Below are 11932 nucleotides of genomic sequence, written 5' to 3' on the forward strand. Positions count from 1 at the left end.
GTTTCATAAAAGAATCAAATGTACGCATCCTCTTCCTAGAATGGAATAGTGTTCTTCGTTTATTAACCTCTGCGTTATCTGCATAAGTTTTTTTTAATCAAAATACCTTACATTTCCCCAGTAAATCAAGTATTAAACATAAATTCGTAAGTGCTTACTCCTCTCACACGGTTTCGTGGAATCTTTCCCCCATTCAGACATACCTAACACACTCTGGTCAACACCTCAGTCACACTTTTAACTTGACCAGCTCTAGCCTTTTCCTATTTATGGTTGCTCCTACAGCCATCTCTGCATTTCTTGTCACTTGCGTGAGTTTTCTCATACTTATATTAATGCCTTCATATTTTGCATTACGCAGATATACATACACACACACACACACACACACAAACACACACACACACACACATATATATATAATAATATATATATATATATATATATATATATTATATATATGTGTGTGTGTGTGTGTGTGTGTGTGTGTGTGTGTGTGTGTTTATACAACTTTCTGAAGGAGAGATTGTGAACTGCAAATAAAATTATACATGTAAGTAAAATATAAAAACAAGTAATTTTTGCTTAGTGAAACCTAGGAAAATTTATTCTATGGGACCTCTTCACTTACTTACGAACTAAACTCAACACACCTGTGTCCCTTGTAACTAACGTTTTGTTTTGTTACTACCAATGAAGAAGGGTTCATGATACCTATCATGTCTTGTGAATTTTGTTTTTCATATTTTCTGACAGGTTTTTAAGTTATATCAGAACTTTACCGTTTTATTGTTCTGAGAATTAAAAAAGGTCACTAAGTCTTCATCAGATGTAACATTTCCTGAAATACCTATTTAACAGTTTTCTACACAAAATATCGTTTACGAACTAGACATAAATTTAATCATCTGGCCAGATATGAAGCATAACCAAACGCAATGACGTAATCATTATAGAAGAAGCAAGCCGAAATGTAATGAAAAAAAAAAATGAAAAAAAAAAAATAAAATTCATAACCGACGCAAATTCATAACATTCATGATCAGTTATATGTCGGACATAGCGGGTTACGTGCCAAATTTATTAATGGAGGTTGCCAGGCGTATATGAATTTCGAAAAGTAAAAATTCTCTGGGCGATAGGTTTTTGCACTTACACGACTTAACGGCCGGAATGAACGTCATATAAATTGGACTTAACTTCACTGCGATTGGAAGAACATATAATGCTTGAGAATATGGGGGTGCGTCTCAGCGTTTTTTCTTCTACAAGCACTCTCTCCAAAAAGGGTCTTGATAGATTTATTTCAATTAACCCCTTGCCTTCCCCTTCAGAAATCGAGAGGGATGAAAATCTACGTCATGGAATTACAATGTGATTTCGAGTTGCATGTGTTAGGAATAAGAATAGAATGGAATAAGGTTCACAAAAGGAGACTCAATGATAAAACGAAATATTGATGTATATACTAAAAAATTTTAATTAATCAAGCAGGGGTTCAACACTACATTGATACTGCTAAATACCAAGCACACACACACACACACACACACACACACACACACACACATATATATATATATATATATATATATATATATATATATATATATATATATCGGCCAAGGTTCAATCCAGAGGCAGAAAACAGTCGACTAGTCACCAGATACCTGGTTCACTTCTCAGGTCAATAGTAATACTGCAGTTGCTGTTTCCGACATCGATCTCGGGTATCTATGTATATCTTTATATATATATATATATATATATATATATATATATATATATATATATATATATATACATATACATATACATATATATATATATATATATATACTATATATATATATATATCTAAAGAGGTGAAAGAGGGGGAATGGCTAATAATATGTTTAAAGTGTTTTATATAATAATAAAGTCACATAGCTCTGCTCGCCTAGAGACAAGGGGTGGTACACTGCAAAGTTCACATGGGAGAGAAGGGTATTTGCTGAACAAGCAACTTGTCTCAGAGGTCGTTCCCCGTTTGCGAGGCATGTGCATTCGTTTGTACGCGTATTACAGGCCTACTGGTTCAGGGTACTTGTGGAAGACGCATTCTTTGTGCAAAGGAGAGAACAAGCGGTTGCTCGAAGTGTCGGGAGAAAACGCCATCGAAAAGGTAAGACACGTTCTATAAAAACTTAGAAAATCTGTTACCTTTTGGAAAAGAGAGAGAAGTGTGGAAATATTCTCTTTACGTAAATACTTTGAAAAGAGTGACGTGGGGTGTCTATATAACTATTATCTTTATTACAGATGGGTCCGATTCCATGGTTGATTAGGAATGGGATTCTCTAACTGATAACTGACGAATACTAGACAATGTGACTTGTTTGGGGTTTGAGAGTGTAACCTTAGTCCGGAAGGTAGAATGTTATCTTATTGGTTTTCTTTATGGGCAGATTTGGGTATTTATGCCATTATGACTTGTTAATTAATCATTTTGTTCTTTGTTTTTATAACCAATTGCTTTGGGAAATAAATGATATTTTTTTATATTTACGCAGTCTTAATAAGCCTCGTGACATCTTACAGACAGGGCACCGTTGGCAACAGGTAAGAGTTCCCAGTTTGTGTAGTTTAGGGAATAAAGGGGGCTTAACATATATATATATATATATATATATATATATATATATATATATATATATATATTATATATATAATATATATCGTTCAATTGGAACATCTGAAGTTCCAGCAAAAGTGAAATGCATTACTACCCTAATACTATTCCCCTTGAATTTTAATACAATTTTATCTATTTGTTCATTTATCAATTCCTTTTTTTTATTTTTTTTAATAAATGGGATTTCCTCTTTCTGTATTACCCTTTACCTCCTCCTACTACTTCCTAATGAACACCACATTCTTTGGAAGCTTGAATTTCACCCATGAATAGGTTTCATCTACTAAACAATAATAATAATAATAATACCATCCACCTTTGCTGCATTTCTGAGTCTAAAAATATTTTCTTGAAGTAGTTCTCGTTCCTCCATCGCACTGGTCACGATACATTGAAGGCGATGGAGTTGCTAATATCCAGCCCAAGTTACCAGAGCTTTCAGCGAAATTCAAAGTACGTGGTTAATTCGTCTTAATCTGATGCACATAACATGAATTAACAAAAACTTACACACAAACACACGAGTTGCACACATACACACATATGTATAGGTAGCCTTCCTCATTTACTCATGTTTTGTTCTTTTTATTTCAAAGTTTTAAATGATTTAATCTTAGCTGGTTTTGTGATAACAATTTATTATATAATTCATTATATAGTTTTTTAAAAATTATATAATGAATGTGTTGAAGCAAAATGAAACGTTTCACATAAATAAAGCATGCCTCTTATACTGCTGTCTTCCTGGGACTTCTGAATGTTTTATACATATATATATATATATATATATATATATATATATATATATATATACATACTATATATATATATATATATATATATATATATATATATATAATATATGTCGTTGAATTGGAACATCTGAAGTTCAAGCAAAGTGAAATGCATCACTACCCTAATACTATTCTCCTTGAATTTTAATACAATTCTATCATTTGTTCATTTATCAATTCCTTTTTTTTTTCTTTTTTAATAAATGGGATTTCCTCTTTCTGCATTACCCTTTACCTTCTCCTACTTCTTCCTAATGAACACCACATTCTTTGGAAGCTTGAATTTCACCCATGAATAGGTATTATCTACTAAACAGTAATAATAATAATAATAAAATAATAATAATAATAATAATAATAATAATAATAATAATATCATCCACCTTTGCTGCAGTTCTGAGTCCTCGTTCCTCCATCGCACTGGTCACGATACATTGAAGGCGATGGAGTTGCTAATATCCAGCCAAGTTACCAGAGCTTTCAGCGAAATCCAGAGAACGTGGTTAATTCGTCTTATGCTGATGCACATACATGAATTAACAAAAACTTACACACAAACACACGAGTTGCACACATACACATACACACATATGTATAGGTAGCCTTCCTCAAATACTCATGTTTTGTTTTTTTTATTTCAAAGTTTTAAATTATTTAATTTTAGCTGGTTTTATGGTAAATAATTTTATATATAATTCATTATATAATTTTTTTTTAATAATTGCAGACTGATGATGTGTTGAAGCAAAATGAAACGTTTCACATAAATAAAGCATGCCTCTTATACTGCTGTCTTCCTGGGACTTCTGAATGTTATATATATATATATCTATATATATATATATATATATATATATATATATATATATAATATACCAAAACACTGGTTAGATTGTGACCTTGAAAATATCAGCGCTGAATTTACAAGTAGAATAAATTCAACATCTACAGATTGTAACATACTGTACCGAACGAGATGAACAAACAACCTGCATGTAATACACAAAAGGCGCGGCCGCGCACAAAAACACACATCGGAAAGAGCGTAGAGTAAGTAAGAGACAGGGAGAGAGACAGAGGCTGTGCTAATTCTTCTGCAGTAATGTTAATAGTAATGAGAGAGAGAGAGAGAGAGAGAGAGAAGAGAGAGAGAGAGAGAGAGAGAGTCCGCTGTAGACGCAAAGAGAGTAAGAGGGAATGCTAAGGATATATTAGAAAAAGACAGAGTGTATGCAGCTCAGTAGAGAGAGAGAGAGAGAGAGAGAGAGAGAGAGAGAGAGAGAGAGCCACAAATACAGTGAGAGAGAAAGCTAGGGATGGATGAGAGTGAGAAAGAGACAGCATCGCGAGCAGCAAGTACGGGGAGAGAGAGAGAGAGAGAGAGAGAGAGAGAGAGAGAGAGAGAGAGAGAGAGAGAGAGAGCAGTTAGTGATGCGTGACCACAACTATGGAATCAAATCAGCTTAACAGGCGGACGCCTTTCCAGAATTTACTATCAGGTGCATCGCTCCAGGAGGAATGCAGAGGGGAAGGAGAAAACGGATAAAGAGGAGGAGGAGGAGGAGGGGGAGGAAAACCCTGTAAAGGAGTAAAGGAATGTAAGGAGGTGAATGATAGAGTCGTAGATAAATGTTTAATGGCAATGAGAAAAAAAGATGTTTAGGTTTAGTTTCGTTGAATAATATCATTTGCAATTAAGGGTTTGTTTTTGACGTCATTGAAGATACCGGACTTCCATCTTCTAAACAAAATAAGTCGGGAAATCCTCGATGTTAAAAAACATCGGTTGAACGAAAATATATAAAAAACAAACAAACAAACAAACAAATATCTCACAAACCGAGCAAACCCTCCTTCCAAACTACCAGCAGAACTGGGCTATATATTCTTTCTTCAAACAAAGCAAAAAAAAGTAACCAAACCGGCAACATTTCATCATTTCAGAACAAACCAACTAAAAAACAGAGGACTTACAGGTAATGGAAAGAAGAAAGAATCCTGTTAAATTGAATGCGTCTTGTTTTCACGGAGAGGGTATAACTAATGCGTAAGATTTCTCGAAATTTCTCATCCGTCGACGACAAAAATTGCGGATAAATTTTCATATTTGCGGTTTTTATCAACGCCCTCCTGGAAACTTTCTGTAACAGAGAGAGAGAGAGAGAGAGAGAGAGAGAGAGAGAGAGAGAGAGAGAGAATATGCCAGGTTTGGTGCTTGAGTAAAAATTGCAAATGAGGAAGAAAAAGACAGTGAAACACAGACAGACAGATTACACGAATTTTTATATATGAAAGCAAGAAGCAATATCTTCGAAAGCCAGGTGGGAGTGGGGGCGGGGGAGAGAGAATGTGTGCACGTGTGTGTGAGAGAGAGAGAGAGAGAGAGAGAGCTTGCGAGTTGTAATTCACCAAGAGATTTTCGTGGAACGCCTCAGAGAGAGAGAGAGAGAGAGAGAGAGAGAGAGAGAGAGAGAGTTGCTTGTATCTCTCAAATGACCATCCACCAATCCCCCGTCCACAATGCAGTACCGCCCGCACACCCGCTATTCCAGCAACTTGTTCCAGCCCTTCTCTCTTCCAGCTATTCATCATCGGCGCTGCACCAGCGTGAATGGAAACCCGGAGGCAGATTCCCCGAAGGCTTACGGCTGCAATCGCGACACAAAAGACCCCTAGCCCTTCACAGGCGACATTCGAAATCATCCACACGTGCTTCGGAGTAATGTCTTACTGGAGGAAGTATATAATGTGCCTTAAAGAATTACCAGCGCCAAATGGCACAAAGGCAGCTCTCCTCTGAGCTCGCTGGCATTCATGTCTGTTGAGGCTGCAGAACAGACTTCAGAGGTCCTGGCAAAGACACGCCGTGAAGGCGACATCTCAGTGGGATATCCAGTGTGGTAGTTGTAACATTACATAGTTTACCTGGCAACTTGTATACTGACTGCACAGTTATCATCTTCTTTATCTTGATTTATTTTACTATTCTAGATTCATAAAAATTATATAACGTTTGATACAGGGCTCAAGACTCACTTGGTTAAGAATGAACGATAATTGAAAGCTGCATGGAATGACATTAATCGGTTAATTCCGAATGATCACAAAATAATTTAATAATCCCTACTGCTCAGTCACATTGAATTCGTACACCATTCTGACGAAAAATGAAGATTCGACGTCCAACAGACTCCTAAGTTTCCTATACATTAAAAGAGATTGGTTCATGGTTTGCTGTAGAAGTTATTGTCTTATGATTTTTCTGGCAGACCCTATTACATGTAAGTTTCATTTCCCTTAACTAAGTTTTTGAATCAAAACGCGTAAATGATCTTTAAATTCTGGCAGAAGACCGAGCTGCATTTCATCCCAGAGTGAAAACGAAATGGAATTCTCAGTTATTTATTCTGGCGATACATTTTGTGCAGTCATTAATAAACTTGAAAGAAGACCATGAGAATCGTTACTATCATCAGCGAGTTATGTGTTATTCCGGTGGGAGAATCAGTCGTGAACCATGATACACGTGAATAAAAAAAAAAAAAAAAAACCTGCTGTGAATTCGGTTCAGTACAAAGAGAATGAGGTCGGGTCGTTGGGAATATTGGAATATTTCCAAACTAGGCAGAATTTCCAACTTGTTCACAGAAAGCTATTTTTTTATTACTGTTATTTTATCTACATTACGACTTGCTGACACAGTTTTTTCTCTTTAAATTCCAGGGACATACTTCCTTATCATTTATAACCTCATTATCACCTTATATCAAAAGTTATCAAGTTGATTATTTTTTCCACACCTCCATTCACAAAACACTGAACACTTACGATCGGGCAACCTCTGTCCACCATTTTTGTATCACCATCCAGCTCTTTCGCCATATCTCTATCGTCCCCCTTTCGCTTTTCCTTTCAACTCATATTTCGGATTAACTCCCCCTTCCCCTAACCCATACCCATCCAGAGATATAGGTACGCGATCAGCATGCGGGAAGGAGAGATAGCTCATCCTGAAGGCTGATCCTTGATGACAAAAGTTGAGATTGGAACGAGACCAACGGAGGCGCGCCGGTGACTCCGTTTCGTTCCCATCGGTAAAGGACGAAGAAGAAGACGACGAACAAACAGAAAAAACAGAAGAAGAAAAGAGACCTCGTTTTTTCCCTAGATACGAAATGGCGTCAGACTGTTAGTAACTCAACTGAAACTGGATATGTCAGCAGACAGATCGTTGGCAAGGCGAATGTCATAAACTGGAAATAATAGTTAAAACAGGTTACTCTGGAATTCATCTCTTTTTCTCAGACCAACATCACCTTTACGTTTACTCACAAATACCAATACATACCAACCACTTCCATTCTTCCAACTTTCCATACTGAAATTCATTACTCAATTCTCCTCCCAGGACTGTACCCGCGTTAAAATGAATATAAAACTTCCTTGTCTGAAAAAAAAAACTATCCATCTTTTTCAACAGTCACTGCAACTTCTCTTCAGTTTCATTGATACACAGTAGCTTCTATCCAGTCCCTGACTTCTGTCATCGCTATATCCACGAATACTAGTAAACAGCTATGCTCTTACAGAGACAACACTCGTCAGAAAACACATTTTACAGCAACTAGTTACTCTCTATCCTTTGCATAATCTTTAGCACATGCTTCATTTTCACGGTCAATACTATTTAAGTCACTCAATGAATTAATTACCTTTCTGTGGGTCCATGTAGAGTACAATTTGCTTTATTTCTTAAATCCAAACTTTTCACACCAGTTGTTACTAACACTTGACAGACCCACTCTCTTCTTCGTGTAAAACTACACTGGTCTTTCATTTTCACGGCCCTTTTTACTCAATCAAAATCCTGCCATACACCTTCCCATGTATACTTGGGAGTTTAATGCCAAAGTAATTCCTAAAGTCATCTATGTCACATGTCACCTTATACTACAAAACAAGCGTTCTTCTCATATAATGAAATGAAACTCTCCCTCAACCACAAATATAATACGCATCCTGGTCAGCTACATAACATACATTTCATTTACAGTGCAACTATCTCCTGCTTATGTAATATATATATATATATATATATATATAATATATATATATATATATATATGTATATATATATATATACATACATACATACATACATACATATATGTATGTATGTATGCAAATAATCAGCAAGTGTGTTAAAAATGCCGTCGCTATTCCCATACGATGCTGCACTAATATTGGCTGTACAACTGAAAGTATAAAAATAAAACATTTCCCGAAGGGTCCATTTAACTCGCGCAAACAATTGAATAAGACCAAATTTATGGAAATTGCTCTGAAATCAGTTGTAAACGAATATCTCGGTAACCCAAAAGATTTATTTGAAAGATATATTGCAATTTTAGATATTTAAAATGTAAATCTAATAGCCACTGAGTTAAGGAAATACAAAGCGCAAAATTTGAGGAGCGCTATTCGTAAAATCTATTAATGTAGTCAATAAAATTAAATTATTTAAATTTAAAACCTTTAAATAAACGACGGAAGATTCATAAATATTTTTCTCACTTTTAATCATTTGCAAATATCGCTGCAACCACAAACCATAACTCCAGGGCACAAATAATAATAATAAAGAAGAAATGAATTAATAAAGGAAGAGAGTGTGTATAAAAAATGAAACTACAAAGGAAGAAAAGGATAATAGAACATTTTAATCACAGTAATAAAATTTTCACCCAGAATTCCAAACTAAAATCTAAAGATATTCTAAACAATACTTGCTTTTAGAAAGGACTTTAAATATAAATGATTAAGAAAACGCAATTTTTTTGTCGCCGATTTGTTGATAAATTGAAGAGGTTCCTTACTGACCCAGTTTTAAAATCACAAGGACAGGGTTTAAACATAAGTATACTTTTGCTTATATATAAGGCGGTGCAATGATTTTAATGCTTTTGTAATTTATTGGGCATCATAGACATCTTATTTACTGTAAATAAAACTGCTGATTGTAAGCGTAAGGTAGTTGTGTGCAAGTGGATATATATGGATATATATATAATATAATATATATATATATATAATATATATATATATACATATATATATAATATATATATCTAATATTATTTTATATATATATATATATATAAAATATATAAAATATATATATATATATATACATATACTATATATACTATATATATATAGATATATATATATATCTAAATATATAGATATATATATACTATATATATAAGATATATATAGATAAGATATATATATATATATATATATAGTATATATATATTATATATATATATATATATACACACACACACACACATATATATACATATATATATATTATTATATATATTATATATATATAATATATATATATATATATATAATATATATATATATATGAATACTTATCACATCACCGTGATTCATATAAATCATTCGAGCTACAAATGTCCTTTAATATCTAATTCGCTCTACCTCGGAATTGGTATATTTTCATGTATGTATCGAAGGGAAATTTTTAGTTGATAATAATTTCGTCATCCCAGGGGGCGGGGGACGAAATTATTATCAACTAAAAATTCCCCTTCGGTACATATATGAAAATATATCAATTCCGAGGTAGAGCGAATTAGATATTAAAGGACATTTGTAGCTCGAGTGATATATATTTATATATATATATATATATATATATATATATAATATATATACATATATATATAATTATATAATATATATATATATAATATATATATATATAAGTCAGACAATGGTTCGATTGAAAAAGTATATTTCTATTTGAAAAAAAAAGATGAACAGCAACAATTACAACAGCTGCAGCAACAACTACAACAAAATAAAACCCAAGACGAAACGTAATACTGGCAGAGGAATAAAGTCCTCTTTATCTTAACAATTTCATCAGCAATATTTAAGAGAGAAAATTTAAAATCCACAGAGTTCTTGCAGCAAACTTTTTATGCAGTTAAACCGCTTTGGCTCCCCAAAGCATTTATCTCTCTCTCTCTCTCTCTCTCTCTCTCTCTCTCTCTCTCTCTGTTCTGTTACCTCCTGCCAGGCACTGACATGAAAGGCAGGAGAATGAGGCAGAAGAGAAAATGGAAGAAAGAGTGCTTTGATGAGTAAACTGGATAAGAGGAAAGTTTGACAAAGGAACGTATGAATGTCAATTGCACAAGGATAGAGAATGAGAGGAGAAGGATGAGGATGAGGATGAGGAGGAGGAGGAGTAGGATTTGAGATGGGAATGGGGCAACGTGGGACGACGCGGGACGGAAGTGACCTAGGACGTTCCTCCTGCTAAGCATCCCCTTGCAAAAGCAGAAGCCCATTTAGACGACTCCTGGGAAATCTGCTACCAGATGCTCTAATAGCCATTTAAAATTCTCGTTAGCTACAGGTCCGCCCGTCTTCCATGGAAGGATTCAGCCAACATCCTTTGATCGGAATAGGATTCCTCTCTTCCTTTCCCTCCAGAGTCGGCCTTCGCTAATGTATCCTGTAATGACAACTTCAATTTCCTTTGAGTGGATTTCTTTTCTTAAGAGGATCGAGCCAAGAGAATGATGCCATATCTCGACCCGAGATTTACTTCTGCAATTAAGCTACTGAAGATTGAGAGGGATGTCTTCGGGATGGCGGAGGGGTGAGAGGGGGAAGAGGGAGGAAAGGGGGGTGGGAGGGTGATACGAGGTGAAGGAGAGGATAGAGGTCCCTGTGTGGCATTAATGCAAAAACAGAGTTTCGCAAATATCAAGTTACATGGCTCCACTCGAAGATGAAAGATAATGTTTTTTTTTTTTTAATCAGGCTGCAGTCATAAGGGACACGTGACCGTGTCACTTGATTCACATGAGATAGAGAAGAGTTTAAAAGAAAATATAAAGGTTATTATTCGTTACAACGCCGGAAATAGAAATGATGTGAATACTGAATATGGACAATTTCCATTGAGAAACAGACCTCTGTGTACTAATCTCAATAAAAAAAAATTAAAATCTTATTAACTGGCAGACGCTGATGAGTCTTTTCCATAAAGGGGGTTGGAGTCCATGAAGGGAGGGGTTGTTCCCCCATATCTAAAGACGATCCACTTTTACTGTTCCCTTGATAATGCTGAATCGAAAACCTTTTAATTTTATCGTGAATCGAAAGCTTAGCGTCCAGCCAGCCAGTGACCCGCATCTTACTTAGTACTTCAGCTCAACTGTGGTCCATTGCAAAGAAAAGCGGCTCGGCATTTTTCTAACTTCCGCATCTGCAGATTTGGAAATGAGATGTACCGAATTTTGAATCATAATAAGGAACCAGGGAGACCGCGTCACCGAAATGTCAGCCATACTATACTCGGTTTTTTTTCCATCTGTCCACCCGCCTGTGGTGTTTACGTATGGTAACACTGCGT

This window comes from Macrobrachium nipponense, chromosome 11 (assembly GCF_015104395.2).
Source record: "Macrobrachium nipponense isolate FS-2020 chromosome 11, ASM1510439v2, whole genome shotgun sequence".
Classification (NCBI taxonomy): domain Eukaryota; kingdom Metazoa; phylum Arthropoda; class Malacostraca; order Decapoda; family Palaemonidae; genus Macrobrachium; species Macrobrachium nipponense.